The following is a 25,584-nucleotide window of genomic DNA, read 5'->3' on the forward strand; positions in this document are numbered from 1 at the left end:
AAAGGGTCCAAACCGTAGTGGGAGGTCGCAGTCTAGAGGGGCACATCTTGGAGTTCGTAAGAATCAGTGTGCCTTTTGCAAAGAAGATGGACATTGGAAAGCCGAATGCCCAAAGTTAGTTGATCGAGCCGGGAAGAATAAGGGAAAAGCTATTCAAGCTTCAGAGGCGAATGTTGTCAAGACAAATGGCAACGATTCAGATTCGGAATCTTCGGGCTACTCGTTATCTGCACTGTCGTCAGTTTGTGTTGCCTACTCTACAAAGTGGATGTTGGATTCGGGAGCTACATACCACATTTGCCCTAGGAGGGATTGGTTCTCCAGCTTTCAGGAGTTAGAAAGAGGGGATTTCGTGCTCATGGGGAATGATCACAAATGCTCTATTGGTGGTATCGGTACCATTCAGATCAGGATGAGTGACGGGGTGATTCGGGAGTTGGTTGGAGTAAGGTTCGTTCCTCAGTTGAAGAAGAACATCATTTCACTTGGAGCTTTGGAGGCAGCTGGCTATAGGGTGACCTTGGCGGATGCACGCTTGAAGGTTACATTTGGGTCCATGATTGTGATGAAGGGCGTCAGAAGAAGAAATTTGTATTATTTGCACGGAAGCACGGTGATTGATAGGGAAATGACGACTTCATCAGATTCGGCTAGACTGTGGCATTGTTTGGTGCTGGGGTATATGATTGGTAATACCGTGCATTGGTTGTTGAGGAGTGCTATGACCTGCAGATTGAAGTCCTGTGAGCACATTGGGATGAGCAAGACCATGGTGGAGTTTGGCACTCCTATCCATCGAGCGATGGGTCTTTTAGGAGGTGTTCAGTCAGGCATTTGGGGGCCTTCCAAGGAGGTATCATTGGGAGGTAATCGTATCTTGGTTTTCGCAGTTGATGATTGTTCTAGGCATTATTGGGTCGCGACCAGTTCCCGTTGGTGTAAGGTCCTAGAAGTCAACAACAGTTGGAAGAAGTGTATTGGTAGAAAGGTAACTCGTTGTTTCAGCTTTGGTAGGAGTCCTTTCTTGAATTTGTGCTAAGCTCACGGCAATAGGAGACACTTCATTGGTGTGGAGACTTTGGGGCGACGAGATGAGATGACAGTTTCGATGGGTCGTTCCTTTCTGGAGGAGGATCGGCGTTGGTTGTCGAGCATTGGTTCTGGAGCTTAGACATATTTGGGTCATCTTAGTCACAGGTCGCCGACTGCTGCATTAGGAGTTATTGGATCTGGTGGAGCTGCTTTAGATTTTGGGTTGCGTCGGATATTTGGATACCCAGCATTTGGTCACATCGAGGAAGTGAAATTTGATCCGATTGCGCGTTTGGGGTTCGGAGGCTCAGTTGATTATCGTTTGGGAGCTTCTGATTTTGTTCTGAGCAGGTATGTCACTTTTGACTCTCGGCAGGTGGAGAGTGTTGATCAGGTCGTTTGGATATCGCAGCAGGTGGAGAGTGATGCTACTCTACGTTGGGTGGAGATTACTCCACGTACTCCAGATCATACTGCGTCATTTGGGATTCTAGCTGAGCTGACACAGGTTAGGGATCATTTGATTTCGGATGCAGATGATGGATTGGTTTTGGACTCGGTTGTAGCTAGTGGACATGATTTGGATACGGCCATTGGTTTACCTCAGATGGAGGTGTTTGATTTGTATCAGTTTGGGGCCGCTATCAGTTGCAGATCCGTCGGCGATATTGGGGAAGAGTTGCAGACTTTTCTATTTGTTTGAGGGCCTTTGGAGGCCGTTTGGTGAACTACGTGAAGGCTTGATTCCTTGGGCCAGAGGATACGTAGGCAGTCTTTATGATGCAGCCGATTTGGTGAGTGACATCGACATTTGGGGTGAGTGTTCGCACTCCTATTTGGGTCTCATTATGTGAGGCATTTGTTTGGTTGGTGTCGGCTCAGTTTTGGGAAAACTTCGTCGAGGTGGAGAATTATGGAGAAGAACTTAGAAAAGCAGTTTTTTGGTCATAAGTCGACTCATGCACAGGCATAAGTCGACTTATGGTAAGTCGACTTATGTTTGTGCATGAGTCGACTTACGTTCTGCTCTGGATTGTTGAATTTGGGCTCTGGCAAGTCGACTTATCAGGTCTGATAAGTCGACTTATGATCTCTTCTCCAGTTGCTGTTTTTCGCTCTGCCAAGTCGACTTATGCAGACTGTTAAGTCGACTTATGACGGGTTTTTTGGAAAGTTAGAGTTCCTATTTACAGTCTGTTTGGGTTTCTGTTTTGGTATAAATACTAATACGATTTGAGGGTTTTGTAGGAGCGTTTTGGGGGATTTTGGAGCACAAAAAGAGAGATCTTTCTGAGCTATTTGTTAGGGTTATTGGTTGAGAGGTTGAGAGATTTGTTGGTGAGATTAGTTGGTTCGTTTGAGCGATTTGTAATCTCAATTTGTACTCTCCTTCTCTATTAGTGGAAACCCTCCCCCTTCCTTCCCCGTGGACGTAGGCAATTGCCGAACCACGTTAAAATTAGTGTTTGGTTTGTGCATTGATATTTGGTTGTTTTTGGCCTTCTTGGATCGGCGTTTGTTTTGGTTCCTCGGCGCCGTCGTCAGCACAACAGATTGCCAGTCTAATTGTTGGAGATATTTATGAGACAATCGGCATAAGAAATATAGAGGAGGATTCTTCTTGTTCTGGCAGGAAGCCGAAGTATGGGCTACCCTGTTGCATGCAAAACATTTGAAATCCCCCAAAGAACAGTTCTTGGCCATGTGGCTTTTGTCCCCACAACGGAAACACCTAAGGGGTTTAGGAGGGAGGGGGAAAAGGTGATGGCTTAGGGCGTTTTCTATATGAGACAGAGGGGTTTAGGAGGGAGAGGGGGGAAAGGTGATGGCTTAGGGCGTTTTCAGAAATTAGGTTTGTCCAAAATCAGTGATCTTCATCCAAGCTTTATGCTAATGCAATATCCCTTGCTTTTTCTATATGGTGAAGATGGATTCAGACAAGATGTTTCATTACTGGATACTGGAAACTCTAAATCTCATAAAAGGAAATATGTTATAACGAAAGAGTATCCCACTTTCCGAATTCAACAACGTCTGGATGAGGCTCTCACATTAATTCTTACTAGAAATTTATTCCAAACTTATGCCATAGATCTACTGACATGTATTGAAAAAGACAGACTACACTGGGTTAAAAAGAATCAACCAAAAGTAAGGGCAAAATTATATTGTGGGATAAAAGTTGCTGTTTTTAGAAGAAATACTGAAGTATATCATGTTGGTCAAAGAGTTTTACCACCATATTTGTTCACTGGCTGTCCATGATAGACGAATCAAAATTACATGCAATAGCTTTATGTCGTGTTATGGAAAATCTTGAACTTTTCATAACCATGACAGCAAATCTAAAGTGGCCAAAAATAAAATACATGTTGGATGAAGTTGGAAGTCAAAGAACAGATGAGAGACCCGATATTGTTGTTTGGGTTCTCAAAATGAAGCTTGATCACCTTATGGAGGATTACAAAACGGAAATCATTTTGGAAAACCTACTGGAGGTATGTCTTCATATAATGGTCTGTTCTACACGGACATGAATGCAGGATAGTGCATGTATTGTGAAGTACTTTATATAACTTCCGTAACACTAGTAGAAAACCACGTATTCTGGACGGAATATTCTAGACGGAATTTTTTCCGTCTAGAATGTATTAAACTAGACGGAAAATTTCCGTCTAGAATATTCCGTCTAGAATAAAACATTATAGACGAAAATTTCCGTCTAGAATAGTATTCTAGATGGTTGTTTTATTTTTATTATTATTTTTTTAAAATTTTTGCGTATCCTAGACGGAAATTTCCGTCTAGAATGTATCCTAGACGGAAATTTCCGTCTAGGATACGTGGAAATTTTAAAAAAATAATAAAGCGTCAAAACCCCAGTCTCCTTCTTATTTTCCCCCCAAATCGAAATTTCAGCGCCTCCCCACCCCCCAAATCCTCAACTCCTACTCCTCCCTCCACCGCCTCCCCCTCCTCACCCTCTCCCTCCTCAACCTCACCCCCGACCCCTCCCCCCACTCTACTCCNNNNCTCCCCCCCTCCAAATCCCACCCAGCCTCCACCAAGAGCCGCCAAGAAACCCTAGATTGTGTCGACGATCTCCAAACGAATCTCCTCAACTTCTTGTCGGCGGCAGAGCCCGGATTCCTCGACGAGCTACTGCCGCTCCAGCGGGCACGTGCTTTCCTCGTGCTCGCCCAATCCGCTTCCTCTTTGTTGGCAGGTATAAAGCCCTAACCCTAGCTCATTGATTCTTTTGCTTTCATAAAAATTCTTTTTTCCCTTTTTCTTTGAGCAGCAAGATTGAGGTGCAGTGGAATTCGACCAGATGATCATCCTATCAAAACTGAGATTGTAAGAATTTATCTCGATTTTATCGTCTAATATTTTTGTGGGGTTAGTTGTTTTCTGCTAAGAGATTGATAATTAAGCATATGTGTTTAAATCGTAGGAGAGATTGAGCTTGTGTGCGGGGAAATTGGAGCGATTTGGTAATTGGAACTAAGATATTCTACTTTTGTTGTTAATTTATCTCATTCAAAAGACGTCTTCTCAGTCTTTTGAGTTTTGACTCGGCTCTTCATGAATTTCTTTATGAGGGTAAGGCTACTGTCTGGATGTTATACTGTAGTACTTAAAAAAAAAACTTTCCTTCCCTTGATTAGCTGTGTGCATTGCTTGTCTATATGAAACATGTCGTTACTTGACTTCTCTACCAATTAATTTGTTTTCATTTTCTTCTTGCATACATAATCGTGCTTCATGTTCTGTATTCATTTCTATCTATTTCAGTTGCAAGAATAGTAGCAGAAATTGTTTTGTGCTATCGATTTTTTTAATTACTTTATCTTTCCCTGGAAAAAGACATGTTTCCTACTATGTCGACATAAATTGAATGTTATACTATAGTTTATCCTCTAACTTGGCCATACCTTCTGTCTTTAGATTTCCTAATAATGTGGCAGAGATATGTTTTCGTGACTTTAAGTTTAAGATTTAGATTTTCTTTCAATTAGAATATGACTTAATTTGCTAAAGTTATGTTTTCTTTGATGCAGGAGAAGATAGAATCTAAAACAGATATACTTAAGGAAATTCTAAACCCAGTAGTCGCTGAAGCTGAAGAAGTTTCATGGCCTCCAAGGGATCCTGAAGCTCTCATATTGATGGAAAAAGTAAATCACTGGTTTGGAATTTATCTAAATCAAGTTGCCTACCTATTTCAACAGTAATACTTACTTTTAATTAATACCTTACATTAGTCCTTAGTTATGTTCATCTCAGTGCAGACTCTTAGTTCAATTCTTACTCTTAAGGAAAAGTTTGAATTATTAATATGAGACCTGGATATACTTCTATTATTAAGCGATAAAGGGTTCAAGATAACATAATAAACATGAAAATTGGGAAATGCTAATATGGATGTGTAGAAGAACTGGAGAACGTAAGTATTAAACTTGTACATCATGTGAGAGTTGGTTTTTGTAGTTGTTGGCAATAATGTCTCAGGTGGCATCATGTGAAGTGATGTTCTATGAGTGCCTTCCAGATGTGTAATAAAGAGTTATGGTGTTCTTAACTGGTCAGGGGTAATTTTACTCCTAAAATAATATGTATAATTTGCAACTGAACAATTTCTATTTTGCTAGTAGGATTTGATTTGAAACTCAAAATCAACACCAGAGGAGAGCTTTAAATTAAGAAGTTTAGAAGTGTTATAGAGACATAATTATCATTAGATGTTTCTTTTCTTTCTGTTGCCTACTATCTCCATATCCTGTACATCAGTCCATTGCAATATAACATTTCTTTTCTACCTGCTAGTGCATTTACCATGTTAGTCAATGCTCGATTAAGTTTCTAATAGTCTTGACATAATTATAAAAGTAAATTGGAGAGGAAGCTCTCGGAGGCAGCAGGGAGAGAGGTGGTTCTTTGGTTCATGGAAGAGAAGGCAGATGACATCACGAAGCAGGTAAAAGAAATTAAACCTATTCAGAGTTCTGCTGATTTTGGGAAGTTGAGAAATGCAAATTTAAGATTATGTAGTTACAAAAGTTTGAAATTATCAGAATGAAAGTAACTTAATATGAACTGAATATTTCTTTAGTTAGATTGGAAATATTTCTATACTCTTGTTGTGTTACATTAACATTGTTTTAACATTACTATGTTTAGTCATTGTGTATATAGACGTGTCTGCGCAAACTCAATGTCAACATAATCAACTAGTGATAGTTTGGCTTGGATGATTTTAAGTTTGTAATGAAGTATATGGACTCTCACACATTGAACACCTCAGGTTTAATGTTTAACTTGTGCTCAATTCTTAACTCCCTAAATTTGATTATTGGAAGTGCTATTAATTAAGTCTCCCAATTAATTCTTAACTTGCTGTGATATTAGTTTTTCAAATCACTGGAATTACTAATAAGATGGGTTAATTCTTAAGTTCGTGTGGTATTAGTCCCTGCTTTGATATTTTCAAATCTGTCAGTTATATAGAACACGTAGCTAATGATTTTCATGTTTCTTGCTATATCATTGTCGTGCTTGCTTATGTGAATGTCTTCTGAAATCTGTTGTCTGGTCATGACCTTTTGAGATCACAATACTTGTTGAGATGCTCTAGTATATGCTTAGTTAACATCATGTTGTTAAGAGGTTTTTTGTATTCTCAGTGAAAACAAACTTATGCAATAAGACTTCCTAGAGCTCTTGTGAACAACTTATGCAATAAAACTTATGCAATATTGTATTCTCAGTTGTAACAGTACTGATCTACTTTAATATTTTTGAGGGAAACTTATATTTTTATTTGGTTTATCAGATAAATACTTGCAATGGTTTTTATTGTGATAGCTTCAAGCCAAACAATGAAACGAGTCCTAAGATGTGGACAGAAAATTGGACTGGCTGGTGGGTATTTTTCTAAAATTTTCTTTTATATTTTTATTTTTTATGTTTTTTCTGTATTTATATTATACTTTTGATGATTATACGTATTCACAGTTTTAAAAGTTGGGATTCACCAGATCCTCATAGGCCCGCAGAGGATGTAGCTTTGGTTGTTGCTCGATTTTTCCAAAGAGGAGGAATTGTGCGTAATGTTGTGCGATGGAGCATACAGAACCTCTTGTAAATAATTTATGTAAAAGTTTGTAAACAATTTATGTATCTCTCTACTATTTTGGTGAATGTATTATTTGAATATAATGGGATTTGATATTGGAATATAATTAGATTGTGTTGGATATAAATATAATTTTTTGTTGTTCAATATTGTGTACATGCACCCAAAGCTAGGATAACTGCAAAAAAAAAAAAAAAAAACTACTGTAGCATAGTATCCTAGACGGAAATTCCGTCTAGGATACTCAAATTCCGTCTAGGATGTTTTTTTAAAAATAAAAAATTAAAAACATCAAATTCCGTCTAGAATGAGTATTCTAGACGGAAATTTCCGTCTAGAATACTCATTCTAGACGGAATTTTTTTCCGTCTAGGATAAATTATTCTAGACGGAAATTCCGTCTAGAATAATCCGTCTAGGATGTATTCTAGACGGTTTTGAATTCCGTCTAGAATATTCCGTCTAGGATGTATTCTAGACGGAATTTCCGTCTAGAATAATTCATCCTAGACGGAAACATACTAGACGCCTATTCTAGACGGAATTCCGTCTAGAATACGCATTCTAGACGGAATTCTGGGTATCCTAGACGGAATTTTCCGTCTAGGATACCTCATTATTTAGCAGTGTAAATATTTTGAAAAATCTATTACTCATCCATAAGCCAGTCCGTTGGTGTTAGATATATTCAAATGACAACCTTAGTGTTTAAAACTTCTGTTCACTGACAGATTCGAAAAATCTTCATGATTTTCAATATGCTGATTGAATATATGAAATATATAGAGATTTGTTAGCATTATTTGTACAACTTCTTAGATATTATCATGCATACAATTTAATCTTTTACCTATTTCATTACCATAGTTTTTAGTGCGGATATCACATTAGTTTTCCTTCAAATCCAATATATAAATACTTAGACTGTTTACTTATCTTATCTAATATACTAAAGTTTCATGTCTTCAAAGGGAAACATATAAGTGTTATTGTGCATTGTGTACGCTGTATTCTTTGTTTAAAAAATGGTTAATATATATGAATAAAACTGATGTAGATCCAATGCTTTCATTTCAATATGTTTTTGACCAAAGCTCAACAATGCAACTTCCATGAGTCTATCAATCTATATTTTGTTGCGCGCAGTGGAAATTTCGGCAGCACCTCGGCACAACAATAGAGTTAGGTCGCAATAAGAATTCTTGTTTCTCAAAGGGAACAAGAATCTGAAGCCTAATATCTCATCAAAGTGAGATATTAGCTCTTCCTCTCGTCAGCTCTAGGACTGCGCGTCGAGGGAACCTAAAAGCTATTACAAATCACACAAATAGCAGTATAACCAATTTTACGTGGTTCGGCAAATTGCCTACGTCCACGGGGCAAGGAGGGGGAGATCTACTATTAGAGGGAGAGATACAACTAGGGTTTACAATTACTCAATCTAAACCCTCAAACAAACTCTCAAATCCCTCATACAAAACTCTCTCAAGAGCACAAAAGGACTGCACCAAGAAAAAAAAAACTCCTGCTGTTCCTGCTAAAAATACCCAAAGCCGAACAAACAATTCCCCTGCACAACGCCAAGAGAAACCAAAGTCTGCCTTCTTTTTCTTCTGCAGCCGCCTTTAATAAAAGGCCAAAAAATCTCCTACACCGCCTAATTGCACCTGCAGCCGCCAATCAAAAAGACCCCTTGCACAGCCGAAACAAAAAAACCTAGGTGACCCTTTTATAATGTGATTGGTTTTGATTCGGGTGGGCCGCACTTCCTTCTTTGCACAATCCTCACGCGGAAACAAGCCGCGTCTCATTCACGTGGCTTCAATCACGTGGTAGACCCCCCACGTCACAATTCTCCACCTCGGTGAAGTTTTCCTAAAACTGAACCGACACCATAGCATCCAAATGTCCCAACTTATTATGTCCAGTACGAACTCAATCCATAATAAGTCGAGAACCCGAACGAGAGTCCAAACAATCTCACCCCCATCAACAAATCCAAACCGGCTGCATCTGAAAGACTACCTACGTATCCTCTTGCCCAAGGAATCAAGCCGAACGTAGTTCATCCAAATGGCCGCTAACGGCCTCAACAATCACGAATGTGCAACATGTTTCGACAATGATCAAACTTGTTGCTCGGAACCACCTTAGTGAGCATATCTGTCGGATTATCCTTCGTGTGAACCTTCACAAGTTCCACATCGTCATCTTCAAGAACATCCCGAACGAAGTGATAACGAACGTCAATGTGCTTCGTCCTCGCATGAAAAACCTGATTCTTCACCAAATAGATAGCACTCATGCTATCACAATGAATAGTGACGGACCTCTGCGATATACCAAGTTTCTCCAAAAGTCCTCGAAGCCAAATAGCCTCATTCATAGCCTCCGTAACTGCCATATACTCTGCCTCCATCGTAGACAAAGCCACCGTCGACTGTAAGGTGCATCTCCAACACACCGGTGCACGGGTCAAAGTAAACACATACCCCGTCGTAGACCGACGCTTATCCAAATCCCCGGCATAATCCGAATCAACATAGCCAATGCATAACTGCCCGTAGTGTCCCGCTCATAAACTAAACCAACATTGAGCGTACCTCGAATGTACCTCAAAATCCATTTCACGGCGTCCTAATGACCCACTCCTGGATCGTGCATGTATCTCGATACCATGCTCACCGCCTGTGACAAATCCGGTCTCGTACATACCATTGCATACATCAAGCTTCCAACCACACTCGCATATGGAATCTTTGACATTAACTCTCGATCTTCAACTGACTTCGGTGAAAGACCAGCTGAAAGCTTCAAATGGGCTCCCAAAGGTACACCAACTGGCTTCGTATCCATGCTAACATGGAATCGCTGTAGAACCTTCTTCAAATAAGCCACCTGTGTTAAACAAATTTTGCCCTTCTTCTTGTCTCTGTCGATCTCCATCCCTAGAATGCGCTTCGCCTCGCCCAAGTCCTTCATCTCAAACTCATTTGAAAGCTGAACTTTCAACTCATCTATAGCCGACCTGGAACTAGAGGCAACCAACATGTCATCGACATAAAGTAACAAATAGATGTACACACCTCCTTTCAACTTGTGAAAATATACGCAAGGATCAAACTGGCTCCGAGTGTACGAATGACTAATCATAAAACCATCGAATCGCCTATACCACTGTCGAGGAGACTGCTTCAAACCGTATAGTGATTTCTTTAGTTTGCAAACTAATTTTTCCTTCCCTGCAGCTCGGAATCCTAATGGCTGAGTCATATATATTTCTTCATCAAGATCACCATGAAAAGATATCGTCTTTACATCTAACTGATTTAACTCCAATCCATATTGTGCCACCAAATCTAGCAAAATTCAAATCGAAGAGTGCTTTGTACCACTAGAGAGAAAACCTCATTATTATCATTACCTTCCTCCTGTGCATAGCCTTTCGCAACCAACCTAGACTTGAACCTTATTGGAGTGCCTTCAATGCCCTCCTTCTTCGTGTATACCCACTTGCAACCAATTGCCTTCCGCCCCTTTGGAAGCTCAACAAGCTCCCATGTATCGTTCTTATGAAGAGATTCCATCTCCTCCTGCATAGCTACCTGCCACGAATCAGCCTCCGAACTCTGCTTGGCCTCTCTGAATGTAGTAGGCACCAACTCATCGATAATCTCCACCGGAAGTGCATACGCAACTGTGTCGGCATACCGTGCTGACATCTGTATGTTTCTCCTCTGTCTCCGAACTGCAATAGAATCCTGAACCTGAGCCGTCGGTTCCTGATCCCGCACATTTGTACTCGTATCCTCCGTGTCACCGTCGTGCTCGCCTGGCGTTACCTCAGTCGGCACATGCATGGATACTGTACCATCTGGACAATATGGAGCTGCATCGATCTCCACCACCTGCGATATCTCCTCCGTCGGGTCGCTCTCCACCTGATGAGAGCTGGGAAGCTTCAAGATAGAAGCCTCATCGAATGTGACATCCCTACTCAGCACAATCTTCTTATCCACTGGGTCCCAAAGTTTGTATCCCTTGACACCACGCTTGAATCCTACAAATATGGTCTTCCTAGCTCGAGGTTCTAATTTATCAGTTCTAACATGATAATATGCAGGGCACCCAAATACCTTGAGCTAGTCATAGTCGTGTGCTGGCTTTCCCGACCACATCTCCATAGGGGTCTTCTCCTCAATCGCAGATGAAGGCAGCCTATTAATGAGGTGACTCGCATATGTAAGTGCATCAGCCCAAAAGATCTTCTCCAAACCACTCTGTAACAATAAGCATCTGATCTTTTCCAGTAAAGACCGATTTAACCTTTCTGCCACCCCATTTTGCTGCGGTGTATGACTAACCATGAAGTGCCTCTCTATGCCCTCGTCTCGACATAGCTGCAGAAAGGGGTCAGAAGTATACTCACCACCGTTGTTGAATCTCAACGTCTTGATCTTTCTCCCAGTCTGCAGTTCCAATCTCTTCTTCCACTCCACAAACAAATCTAGGACTTCACTCTTCTTTGTCATGGTGTACACCCAACAACGCCTAGAATAGTCATCTACAAAAGTGATGAACCAATGTCTACCACCAAGTGATGCAGTCTTGGTGGGACCCCAAACGTCTGTGTGCACGTAGTCCAGGATGCCTCTCGTCTGATGAATGGCAGTCCCGAACTTCACCTTCGTCTTCTTGCCAAGAACACAGTGCTCACAAAACTCAATCTTCCCACTCTTGGCTCCCTTCAATAGCACCTGCTTGCACAATGCCTGCAGTGACTTTTCACCTGTGTGCCCCAACCTATAGTGCCAAAGTCTGCTCATGTCCGCTTCTGAAATAGCCGAAGCAACCTGGCCAATCTCGGTGCTTCCCTTCAGATAATACAAATTCCGATTGCGGACTCCCCTTAGTAACCTTCGCTACAGCATTTTCGAAAGTCACCTTGAATCCATTCGCCTCCAAAGCTCTAACTGAGATAAGATTTTTCTTCAGTTGAGGAACAAATCTCACCTCCTTCAACTCACGGACTACTCCATCGTGCATCCTAATCCGTACGGTACTTATCCCACAAACACTACAGGATTGATCATTTCCCATGACAACAACACCCCCGTCGACTTTCTCAAAAGATGCAAACCAGTCTCGCCTATGGGTCACATGAAAAGTAGCGCCGGAATCAAGCATCCAATCTGATGCATCCACATGGTTCACCTCCGGAGTAATCAGTAGAGAAAAACACGAATCATCGGAATCATCGCCTTTCGCAATATTCACCTCATTGGCCTTCGGGCCCTTTTTCTTGCCATTCTCTTTCTCCTTGAGCTTCGGGCAGTCTCTCTTCCAATGTCCCTGCTCCTTGCAGAATGCACATTGGTTCTTTACTAATTGGTGGCGGCTTCTTGGCTTTGACCTTCCTCTATTACTACCTTTCGGATATGGGCTTCTACCTCTCGTCGACAAGGCCTCTCCTGAAGTACTAGCGCGGGAAGTCTCCTTATCCTTCCTCCTCAAATCATAGTTCGTCAAAGCGTTAGTTACTTCACTATAGCTGATAGAAGATCTCCCGTTCAACAAAGTGAGCATGAAGGTATCATAGTCCTCATCCGGTGAGGAGCCCAACAAAATAATCGCCCTGTACTCATCCGATATCTTCTCATCAACATTCGCCAAGTCCGACAATAACTTCGTATAGTTGTTCACATGTGCCGCTAGTGAGGTGCCTCTGGACATCTGAAATCTGAAGAGTCTTCGCAGCAAGTGCAACCTGTTCTCAACACTCTTCGTGAGATACTTGTTGTTAAGAATTTCCCACATCTTCATTGCAGACGTCACCCCAATCACATCATATTTCAGTTCCTGTTCCAAACAGGACCTGATCACCCCACACGCGTTCCTATTCATCTTATCCCATACCGCCTCTTCATATTTAGGTGGCCTCTCGTGGACCATGATGGTCTCTTCCAAATTCTGAGCATTGAGCGCATCCTGTACGTCGCTCATCCACAAACCAAAGTTGATTTTTCCGTCATATTTCACCATACTAATTTTGGTGTTCTTAAAACCAATTTGTATTGTAATCACCATCGATTTGCTGCTTTCACCTTCTTCTCCCATTGAAAACTAACTCTAAATTGTAGAGAAAGAACAAATTTGATAGAATTAGGAACCACCCAACTGAACCCTAGATCGGATTCCAAATAGATCTCCTATCCACACGAGGAAAGCGAAATCTCCAACGGCAACTCCTAATGCTATCTCCACCGAAGCCGAGAACTCCAAGAACTAAGCTTCACACTAGAATCTTCCTCCACCAAACTCCAAAACCCTAGATCTAAAATTTGAGCTCCGATACCACTTGTTGCGCGCAGCGGAAATTTCGGCAGCACCTCGGCACAACAATAGAGTTAGGTCGCAATAAGAATTCTTGTTTCTCAAAGGGAACAAGAATCTGAAGCCTAATATCTCATCAAAGTGAGATATTAGCTCTTCCTCTCGTCAGCTCTAGGACTACGCGTCGAGGGAACCTAAAAGCTATTACAAATCACGTATTTTTCTTCTGCAGCCGCCTTTAATAAAAGGCCAAAAAATCTCCTACACCGCCTAATTGCACCTGCAGCCGCCAATCAAAAAGACCCCTTGCACAGCCGAAACAAAAAACCTAGGTGACCCTTTTATAATGTGATTGGTTTTGATTCGGGTGGGCCGCACTTCCTTCTTTGCACAATCCTCACGCGGAAACAAGCCGCGTCTCATTCACGTGGCTTCAATCACGTGGTAGACCCCCCACGTCACATATTTATCTATTACCTCTAGTTTTATTCTGGATTGTATTATGAATTCTTATACTTTATAAATATAGAGTAATAAAATATTTTCGCAAAATAAAGAAATATGATTTTATGAGATCCCCCGTAGGAAAAAAGCTTTACATGGATCTTAATTAGTTAAGTTTAAAGATTTTAAGTTTGTAATAGATATAAAACCATGAAAATTTATTGAACCTAATACTAAAAGCAGTAGAACAATACTTATATTATATGTTTTGTTGTTGGATATTATCAATTTTACAATCTCATGTCACGTGACACTACTGACATAAGATTGATAACAATTGGTTAATAATGTGAAGTATTTTCGACAGTAGTATTCAAGCTTTAATTTTATATATAATAAATAATATACACGAATATCATGAAAATAGTGTGCTCATATTCAATGTAATATTCAAACTGAACGACTCATTCTAGCTAATTGTTACATGCCTCCTTCATTAACACTTTCAATTGTTTTAAATATACCCAAAAAAACTACTAATATTTTTTTGGCCTTTGCAGCTGTGTATGCAGTATAATTTCAGAAGTGTGGACTCCCACATGTGCATATCTTGCTCTAGCTTTATGTAGCTAATAAATATCCAACACTTGCGTTGATAAATAAAATTATTAGTGCTGAAAATCCAGATGAGGAAGAGGTTCCCATTGGACATGAATCAATTGGATAGTTGACGAGATATGGTCATGTGGTATAGATTTCCCGAAAAAAATATATTGACAAAACAGTAATGGATGATGGAGGCTTGCTAGCTAATTTATCGCAGAAGTGAAGATGAAAAAAAAAATAGATACAGAAGAATGTGTTAGGGTACACGCCAACAAGAACGCCTTAAACGGAGACGCAAAACACACCTAAACGATCTTGGAATCACAGAATAAAACCAGCAAACAAGAATTCAATCATAGTACTCACAGATATAACATGGTTCACTCTTACGGAGCTACTCGATCCACAGTGCAATGACGATGCTCAATTCCTTTATATTCCTTTCGAGGTTAAAGGAAGAAGATAAAAGAGAACACCTCTCTTGATCAAGATACTCTCCAAGAATTCTCACAAACTCTCTCTTAAGATCTCTCAATATTACTTATATCTGTATCTTTCTCTTTCTCTCTATGCTACAGAGATACTTTACAAATCAAACTTGGGGGGGGGGGGGTTATTTAGTTTTTCTCATGGGGTTAGGTGAACATTATTTGGGGGTAGGTGAACACTATAGTAGGGGATATGTGAACACTATTTGGGGGTAGGTGAACACTGTAGCAGAGGGTAGGTGAGAAGGCTATCCACACAGCCTCAACGTTCTCAACAAACTTTATTTCTTGGTTGCATCATTCGGATGTCTTGTATCTTTGGCGTCTTGCACGACCCTCAACGTTCTCAATGGAGGCCATATGAGGCTGCACACAGCCTCACATTCTCGAGTGGAACTAGCTTGGCTAGCATATCGGCTGGATTGTACCTCGTATCAATCTTTACAAGCTTAAACTCGTTCCTTTTTTGCCATCTCCGTATGGCATGGTACTTTACGTCAACATGCTTGGTCCGAGCATGAAATACGTCATTCTATGATAAGTGAATTACACTTTGATTATCGCAGTGGATGAAGTATTTCTTAAAGCTTACCCCAAGCTCGAGAAGAAAAGCTTCCAACCATAGCAACTCCTTTCCTGCCTCTGTTACAGACACGTACTCGGCTTCGATTGTCAACATAGCCACAGTATCCTGTAACTTGGATCTCTAACTTATCTTTCCACCATCTAAGATGAAGATGTAGCTGCTCGTGCTTCTTCTTGAGTCTATGTCCCCGACGTAGTCTGCATCACAAAAGCCCTCTAACTGTAAATTAATCAACCCCGTCATACTCAAGATAAAGGTCGGCCAAGCATCTCAAGTAGCATAGAAGCCACTTGACCACACCCCAGTGGTGCTTCCCTGGATTGCTCATGAAGCAGCTCACAACTCTCACTCCTTGTGCAATATCTGACCTCGTGCACACCATCGCATATATCAAACTCCCGATAGCAGATGTGTATGCTCTGTTAGCCATGAACTTATTCTCTTCAGCAGTCTCTGGTGCTTGGGCCTTCAATAGCTTGAAATGTCTTACAAACGGTGAGCCTAACGGTTTAGCTTTCTCCATGCCAAACTTTTTAAGAATCTTTTCAATATAGGTCTTCTGGGACAACCTCAGCCTACGTGCTGATCTATCTCTGATGATCCTCATCCTAAGAATCTGGTTTTCTTGACCCAGATCTTTCATCTCTAAGCACTCAGAGAGACGCCCCTTGAGTTCCTCAATGCAGGCTAAGTCGGGCCCTGCAATCAACATGTCATCAACATAAATTAAGAGTATCACATAGGATTTGCCATACCTCTTGATGAAGTAGTAGTGGTCTGTGTCATATTTGGCAAAACCATTATCCTCCATAAAGTTCTCAAACTTCATGTACCACTGTCACAGAGCTTGCTTCAAGCCATACAAGCTCTTGCGTAGGCGACACACGAGGCCCTCACTGCCTCGTTCCTCGAAGCCCACTGGTTGAAGCATATAGATCTCTTCCTCCAAATCTCCATGAAGGAATGCCATCTTCACATCCATCTACTTTAGATGGAGATCTCGAACTGCGATAATACTCAGCACAGTCCCGATCGTGGTCAACTTGACGACATGAGCGAAAACATCAGAATAGTCCATTCTTGTTTTCTGCTCATAGTCCTTCACTAAAAGCTTTGCCTTGTAGTGTCTTCGTCCATCGGCTTCATCCTTGACCCGATAAATTCACCGATTGTGAAGAGCCTTTCTCCCACTTGGAAGCTTTACAAGCTCCAAAGTCCCATTCTTCGTCAAAGATTTCATTTCTTCTTCTATGGCAGACTCCCACTCGCCCCGAGCTTTGCCAGTCTGTTGTACCTCATCATAGCTCTCTGGCTCATCACTATTAGTCAGGAGAAGATAATTCATGGTAGAAAGGTACCTCTCTGGCACCCTTGAATTTCTTGGAGCTTTGTGAACTGCGATCGATAGCTCTGCTGGATCCTACTGCTATGCATCCGGTACGTTCTCTTGGTCTCCGTCTTCTATGCTGATTGGTATCTCACCGCCATCCTTACTGTCAGCAATATATAAGAAAAGAGTGTAGGCTATCTAAAAATCATTGCAGATAGCTAATCACCACCAGACACTAATGATGGAGGTCATAATCAGGCGAATTTCATATCAATCAATGAGAGTTATAATTTGACAACAATTGATGATGGAAGTTATAATTTGACAACTTTCATAATAACAAATGAGAGTTACGAACTGATGACTCTCACATCTCAAAGAGCCAAAAGCCAGGAGTACAAGATGACAATCCTTGCAACACTCTAACAGAAGAGGTTACAAGATGATGATCTCTTCAAATTGAAAATGCGGAGGTCATCACCGCATTCCAAATTCAAAATGCGGAGATCGCCACAGCGTTCCAAGCTCAAAAGACGGGAGTTGTCACCGAGTTCCAAGCTCAAAATGCGGGAGTCGCCGCCGAGTTCCAAGCTCAAAACGCAGAGCTCACCACCGCGTTTCATATTCAAAACGCAGAGCTCACTACCATGTTTTTAATTCTAAATGCAAGGTTCGTTTCCAGAACGCGAATCTCGCGTTTGACTGGTTCAAACACATTCTAAACGGCTCCAAAACCGATTTTTACGAAATGAGGGCACTAAGCTCCCATTAAGTATCGATTTAAGGGGTTGGTTACACCCTTTAAACTCCTATAAATTTCTAAAAAATTAGCTAAAAAGGGGATTAGAGTTTTGGGAAGTTTTTGACTTCAAAGAAGAGGATCTTTTGATCGGACTTTTGGAGCTTTCTCAAGAGCTTTTCTCGGAGCTTTTGCCTTGGCTTGTGAACCATTTCGGTTAAACTAAAAAGGATTAATTTTCTTTCTAAAATCAACTCTTCCCAAGAGTTCTTAACTCGGCTAGAGTTTAAAACTTGCTCGATAGGTTCTTCTAAAACTCGTTAGGAGCTTTAAACTTGCCTCGCAAGTTCTCCTCGATAACAAGTCAAGAGGAATAGACTACGCTTCACGAAGTAAGGTGCTCGGATTTTCGGATACAAGATTCAAACTCCCATCGCTTCCAAGAAGAACCCAGGTATAAACAAAACGAAGGATCTTTGTCGATTCTTCTCTCTTTTGTAAATTGGGAAACCAATAAGAAAATTGTAATTTCTTTTCTAAGTTAGTTAGAGAGAGCCTACAGTAAGAGATTATATTTGTTCTTTTCCTAAATCAGTTAGGGAGATTAATACAAATTTCATTCTCAATTTTCTCGTAATTTTTCCAACAAAGAAAAGACGGCGACTCTGCTGGGGACTAACTTTTTCATCAATAAAAAAATGGTGGCGCAATACAACATCAACCTCACTGGAATGATAGTTGAAACTCTGATGATGGAATTTGACCAAACAAGTATTAGGAATTGCTCTGTTCTGGATCCTTTAGCCCCAAGGCTACGCGCAAGATTTGCAAAGTCTCTAAGGAGACTAAAGCTCCAATTATGCCTAACTCACCAAAGGGGGATCTCTCCCTCGGACTAGGCTATTTGGACAGCCTCTCCTCTGAAGGAGAAGACTCAGTTTTAGCTAAACTCGTCAATCGAGTAGAAGATTCTACACCCGTGCTTAAACAATGGGTATCAGGTTAGCGGCAACAAACTTGATCAATACAGATAGTGACACTGTAAAAGGCTTGAGACAGGCTAAGAAGAATGCTGCTCGATGAAAGAGTAGATCCTTACGATGAGCACAACTCCGAGAAAGTCAATCATTCAATCAATGCGAGCTCAACATTTGTGAGCCTCAACACGAGCCCTGCGTTTGTCCTTCAGAACGCGAGTCTCACATTTGTGTACCCAAATACGAGCCCCGCGTAAATCAGGTTGAACACGATCCTCAAGGGAGTGTTTCACAAGCAAAACGTGGATCTCAGGATTGCATTTCTTAATTAAAACACGACCCTCAAGGGAGCGTTTCACAAATAGAACGCGGACCTCAAACCCGCGTTGATCAGTCAAAACGCGACCTTCGCGTTCCTCAAGCAAAACGCGACCCTCGCATTCCCATTCGTAAAAGCAACCCTCATGTTCCTAATGTAAAATGCGATGTGATACGTCACATTCAAAAGGACCAACATGGATTTAAAATTCATGTTCACCAGGAGCCAGTCGCATCTAATGGTAGATAGGAGGTTCCAACTCAAAACTCACGTTCAGTGAGGGATTCTTCTCATGTCTCTGACTTAAGAGAGCTCATACCAAGAGAAAGACCCATACAACAAGTTACTCTTTCATGTCAATGTGAATGACTGATTACTGCGGTCCTCTCAGGGTGTCAATACTATGCACCTACACTAAGAATATCAGTGTTTGACCGACTGACGAACGTTGCCTTGCCTAACAAGTGACGACGTTCCTTGTAGGCGATCTAAAATTTACTGTAGATAGCTGATCCTTATCAAACACCGATGATAGAAGTTATAATTTGATGGCTTTCATAAGGCTACAATTTAAAAACTTTCATGTATATAGATGAAGGTTACAATCTGACGACCTTCACAATAACCGATGAAAGCTCTAATTCAATAGCCTTCACAATCAACATCGGGAGTTACAATCTGACGACTCTCATATTTTCAAGGGGCCAAGACAATGGTTACAAGATGACGATTTTTGCAACGCTCTAGCAAAAGAGACTATAAATTGACGGTCTTTTCAAATCAAGACGCAGAGCTCACCTCTGCGTCCCAAATTCAAAACGCAGAGGTCGTGCCCGCATTTCAGATTCAAAACGCAAAGGTCTTGTCTGCGTTTCAGATTCAAAATGCAGAGGTCATGGCTACGTTTCAGATTCAAAACGCAGAGGTCATGCTCGTGTTTCAGATTCAAAATGCAGAGATCATGTCTGCATTTTAGATTCAAAACGCAGGGCTCACCACTATATTCCAAGCTCAGAACACAGGGCTCACCACTACGTTTCGAGCCGCCAGTGCGGAGCTCAACTTTGCATTCCAATCCCAGAATGCAGAGTTCATGTCAGAATACAGATTTTGCGTTTGACTCATTCAAACACAAGCTGAACGGTTTCAAAACCATTTTCATGATTTGAGGGGATCACTCTCCCACTTAGGAGTGAATTAAGGGGGCGGTTACACCCCTTAATCCTCTATAAATACTAAAAACTCAATTGAGTTCGAGATCTTCTTTGGGATCTTCAGAATTGGAGGCTCTTGTAGATTATCTTCATCAGCAAAAGAGAGCTTGGAGCTTCAGAGCTTTAATCTTGGCTCGTAACCAATTTCGGTTGGATTAAATTAACTCTTTCAAAGAGTTTTAAATTCGTTCTGAGTCCTTTAACTCGTCAAGAGTTTTTACACTTGCCTCACAAGTTCTTCTCCTCAACATCCAACAAAGAGGAATCAACCTTGTTCCACGAAGCAACACGTTCGGATCATCAACGGGATATAAGAATCTGAACTCCCATCGACACCAAGAAGAACCCAGGTTAAACAAAGGGAAGGGTCTTCGTCGATCCTTTCTTTCTTTTGTAAATCGGGAAACCGATTGAGAGAATTGTAATTTTTTTAATTTGTTAGAGAGAGATTACATCGAGAGAATTGTAACACATTCTTTTTCTAAGTCTGTTAGAGGAATACAAATTCAATTCTCTATTTTCTTCTTTCAATTTTCCCACCAAACATTCCTACAAGAAGAGAACTTTAGGGGATGATTATCTTGGGGTTACTATCAGTATGGTCGGTAGAGGGAAATCACCAATCCCTAGTTCTGATGAATCAAGGACAAACCGGTCTCCGGACTTCAAAGAAATCCTAGATGAATTCGAAGGAATCTAACAAAACACTCGGACTCGAAGAAGAGTCATACCCCCTGTCAATTATCGAAGATTAGCTAGAGAAACAAACTCTAATGATGAACACTCAGCCATTGCAGAGTCTCAATCCTCTAGTTCTTTTGTAGAACATGAGAGCTCTACTTATATAGCAGGAAACCCTAAAGATCTCACGAAGAGACTCGATGAACAACAAGCCATGCTCAGATCTCAGCAGAAGACTAATAATGAACTCTGAGCCTTGATGGCCCAGATCGTTTCAGATAGGGCCAAATCTCAAAAAGTCAACTCGCCGCCTCGGCATGAATCCTCCCGAAGAGTAAGAGCATCTTCATCAAAGGGGAAGGAAAAAGTGATCGAGACTTCTGATCAAGAAGCCCACCACATTGAATCTTCCTCTAAAGAGGAGAAAAAGGCTGAGAATGAACAGAATCCTCAATCGGCCAAGATAGAATAATTAGAAGCCCTCCTCAATGTCATTGCCAACAGAAGCGAGCTCCAAGAAGAAAGAGTTATGAAATCTTATCCCATTGAATGGGATGCAGCCCCTTATCCTCCCAAATTTTAAGCTCCGACTCTGTATGTTTTTGATGGCATAGGGTCACTGAACCAGCATATTTACTATTTCAAGTCACATACATGGAATGTGATATCAAACAATGCTATATTGACTCGTTTATTCATTGGCACCCTCAAGGGGTTGCCTTTAAATGGTTCATGAAACTTCCTGTCGGATCTATTCAGGAGTGGGCGGATTTAGAAAGGCTATTTGTGACTAGGTTCTTTGAAGATGACACAGAAATCTCCTTCCCTACCCTTCTTGCCACCAAACAGAAGCAGGGAGAGTCTATTAAGGCCTTCATAGAAAGACTCTGTGGCATGGCCCTGCGATGTCCTTCGGGTATGAGACAAGCTACTCTGGTGGAAACCTGTCAGCATAATTTATAGACCAACCTCCTAGCTCAAATAGAGGGTTGTAGAGTGTCATTCTTGGAAACAGCTAGGCTCCCAAGGAGAACATGTAGAAGAAATTGTTTCTCGGATCAAAGCTGAAGAGACAAGTAAACAGAGGCAGTCATTACAACATAGTCAAGGTAATGTTCCCGATCAAAGGGAAAGGATACCATGGCCATACTAATACTCGTGCGCCACCTGCTAAGAAGGGAAAGACATCGAGTAAACCAAGGGAAGCCAAACAATACTCTTTCAAGGATGATCATGTGGTTAACCTGTTCAAATTACTTCAGAAGAATAATAAGTTGAAGCTTCCTAAAGTGAAGAGACTAGAAGAGATGGAAAAAGTAGACGATCCTAACTATTGTCTCTGCCATAGAATGCTTAGGCATCCGACAAAGAAATGTTATATCTTTAAGGATATCTTGTAGGCATTGGTCGACATCGAAGTACTCAAGCTGAAGTCAGAACAACAGACCGTATCTACCAATATGATATTGGTCCAGTTCGGGAATTTTTCGCCTGTGTCGACTCCCCACGACGTCGTCCATATTCCAAAGGGAGAGCTGCACCTGACAAACACTGACTCGCATGGTCAGAAAGATAAAGGATTTGTACCTCTTATCACTTCAAAAGGAGAGATAATATGGGTCCATCCTGTCTTGCTTGAAGATCAACAGTGGACAAGTGCGTCAGGAAAGAAAAAGAGAGGCAAAGCTAAATCTTCCTACATGATTAGCCCCTCTCTGGATGAAGATGATACACATCTAGTCCCTCTCACTGACTCAGAAGAGAAGGGGATTTCTCTTGCTACCGACCAAGAAGCAAATCCCAAAGCAGGCACTAGGTCAGGGAACACATACTTGCAGAAGTATGATCAAACTGCTCAAGAAGAAGGAGAACAGGCTAGAGAGGTTAGGGGTTCCGTTCCCAAGAAATTAGCCGATAAGGGAAACTAGAAGGAGGTTCTCTACAACAAGAACCTTCTCCAACAAGAAACCGAGGATCAAGCAGATCTTTCCGTTTCGATGTCATGGCATAATTGGCTAATATTCCCGCCAGAATCACTCTCTATGAGCTCTTAAGGATGTCCAAATCCACGAGAAAAGCTCTAATCAAAGCTTTAAAGAATATAGAGAGCTTTATCACACAAGTTTCTATAGTCCTAGAAGCTACAAAAGAATCTTCCCGTGCACAATGCCCTTGTATTATACAGGGTATATTAGGAAGATAGGAAAATTAAGCATAAACATGACAAACCCTTGTACTATACAGGGTATATTAGGTCTTCTGAGATCAGTCGAGTCCAAGTTGACCCAGGCTCAACGCTCAGTATCATGCCATACATGGTCATGCAAGTTCTTGGGATTCCTCTGCATCGATTGAATTCCACCCAAACCACTATCTTTAGCTTCAATGCTAACAATACGCGACCTTTGGGCAAAATCAAACTCAAGTGTCAGATTGGAGATCTCAAGTCAGAAGTGACTTGTTACATCATAGATGTGGACATGTCCTACAATTTATTGTTGGGACGACCTTAGATTCATTTACTTAGAAATATAATTTGATGGTTTCAAATCTAATGTTTGAATTCATTAATAGGAAACACATTCAAGCAACTAGCAGATCAACCGAGATCACAAGATTCTAATCAATGATCGAGAAGGAATGAATGCATATTATATTAAAGTTCAGAGTAATATATTCAAATGGCAATACAAGCACAACTTTGCATTATGCTTTTGTTGTATGATGAACATTCAAATTTTGCATGAAGATGATGGAAACATCCCTTATCAGTTCAATTATACAGATTTCAGCAACCATATAGGCTAAAAGGTGCCATAACATATTTGACAGGTACGTATAACTTATGCTATACTCAAGGGTGTTGCGCGCCATGCGAAAGTGTGCTCGACAACCAAACGAGTCCGCGAGTGATGAGAGAAGAGAACTTAACCAAATACGAATGCAATTCACCAAAATACGACACAAATCAAGCCATACACAGAGATTTACGTGGTTCGAAAATTGCCTAAGCCCACGGGGAGAGGATGGGGAGATTTTACAATATGGAGGAGAAATATAACGGTTACAACTCACAAAATCACTCAAATATAACCCTAACCAAAGATCTCAACTCCCTCACAATATCTCCCTCTCAAAGTGCTCAAAATAATGCTAATTCTCTCAATAAAAAACCCTAATAACGTGTTTGTATTTATATCAAACACCTACTCCAAAAACCAACCAGGAAAAACAAAACAGGCCCATATCTGCTTTCCGATCGACAGAACGCATGTGACCGGTCTACCAGCCAGAGAGAGATTTCCAAGTTCCTGTTATGTGCACGTTTTCGGTCGACCGGTCTGTTTTCGTCGAAAATTATTTTCTTCATTGTATAACTCATTACAACTTTAATCGTTACAATAAGTTTTAAAAAGATCGGTCTTTTTATAAGACCTTTACACAATAAAAATAAAAGATACAATTCTCTTGAAAATAAACGCAAGATCCGTTTATCGTCTCCTGCTTGCGTGGGTGTCTTTGCCTATGCCAGGGTTTATCCGTGGACCACCTTTGATCAGATCCAGTTGCTAAAAGTTCGGCAGAGCTCCTACCTCACCAAGGAGGTATTTGCTTGAAGCGCTGAAATAGACCAAGCGAAATCAGTAGCTCTTCTTGAGATTAAGACCAAGCCTAATCTCGAGGAACGGACGGGAACATGCTTCAGATCCTTCGAATTGCTCCTTCTTTATGTTGGGATTCGCCGGGATATCGCTAGCCCTTGCTGAAATTCGTGCTCCCTTGCTCTCCAACTCGACAGCACCTCCTCGTCTTGATAATTAATCCGCCCTTTGAAATGAGCCCCTGAGCTCGTATTTATAGGCTTCGCGTTGAGGGGGGGGGGGGCGGCGTTTGGATCACAATGATGTTGATCTCGTCCTTATCTTTAGTAATAACAGCTAACCATATTTATTAGATGTATCTGCGTAGTAGGGAACCTCTAGAATAGAAGAAACCGCATTGAAACAGCCTAAAAACACGTTTTGGAGGTTACGGGCCAGTTCTTGGGCACCGGAGACGGACTGATGTGGACCCGCATAGCCGTGGGTCGGATGATCCGACCCCGCCAACCGTTGCGGGCTTGGACCGTACCGACCGACCGTCGCGCGGAGTCGGACGATACGACTCGACCGTCCGCGACGCGGTCGGAACACGATCCGAACCTACCGCTGCGCGCCGCCGTCAATTTGCAGACATTTTTTGGTATTTTGCACTTAACTCTTTCGCCTACGATCTCTGATTAACACTGATTCAAGATGCGTTGGAAGATGACGAACGAAGCATATACAACGTTTATGTTCGAGATTTTAGCATTCAAATCGCGGCCATTAGTTCAAAAACTTTACTTTTTTGTCCTGGGTCAGATTACCGCTTAGCACGCAGTCGGATTAACTGTAGCCACGGGGTCGCGAACGCTGTATAGGGTCAGAACTGTTAGCCGGGTAGCGCAATTGTCTAGGCGGCTCGCAAACTGTAGCCACGTCGGACTTAGCAGGTCGGAACTGTAGCGGGTCGGACTGTAGCGCGTCAGAACTGTAGCACGTCGGATTGTAGCGTGTCGGACTTTAGCGGGTCGGATTTGTAGCGCGTCGGACTGTAGCGCGGGTCGGATTTAAGACATCTTTGGTATTTTAGCCTTAACTATTTCGTACGAGCTCCG

At 41.5% G+C, this 25,584-nt stretch overlaps 1 long non-coding RNA gene across 1 annotated transcript; it reads left to right on the forward strand.

Annotated features, from left to right (window-relative positions):
• On the forward strand, positions 4,605-7,227 carry LOC109820634. Its single transcript, XR_002241907.1, has 4 exons — positions 4,605-5,210; positions 5,923-6,010; positions 6,866-6,954; positions 7,048-7,227. It is a non-coding gene; the product is annotated as an uncharacterized LOC109820634 (long non-coding RNA).

The sequence above is a fragment of the Asparagus officinalis genome, chromosome 8 (genome assembly GCF_001876935.1).
Source record: "Asparagus officinalis chromosome 8, Aspof.V1, whole genome shotgun sequence".
NCBI lineage: Eukaryota > Viridiplantae > Streptophyta > Magnoliopsida > Asparagales > Asparagaceae > Asparagus > Asparagus officinalis.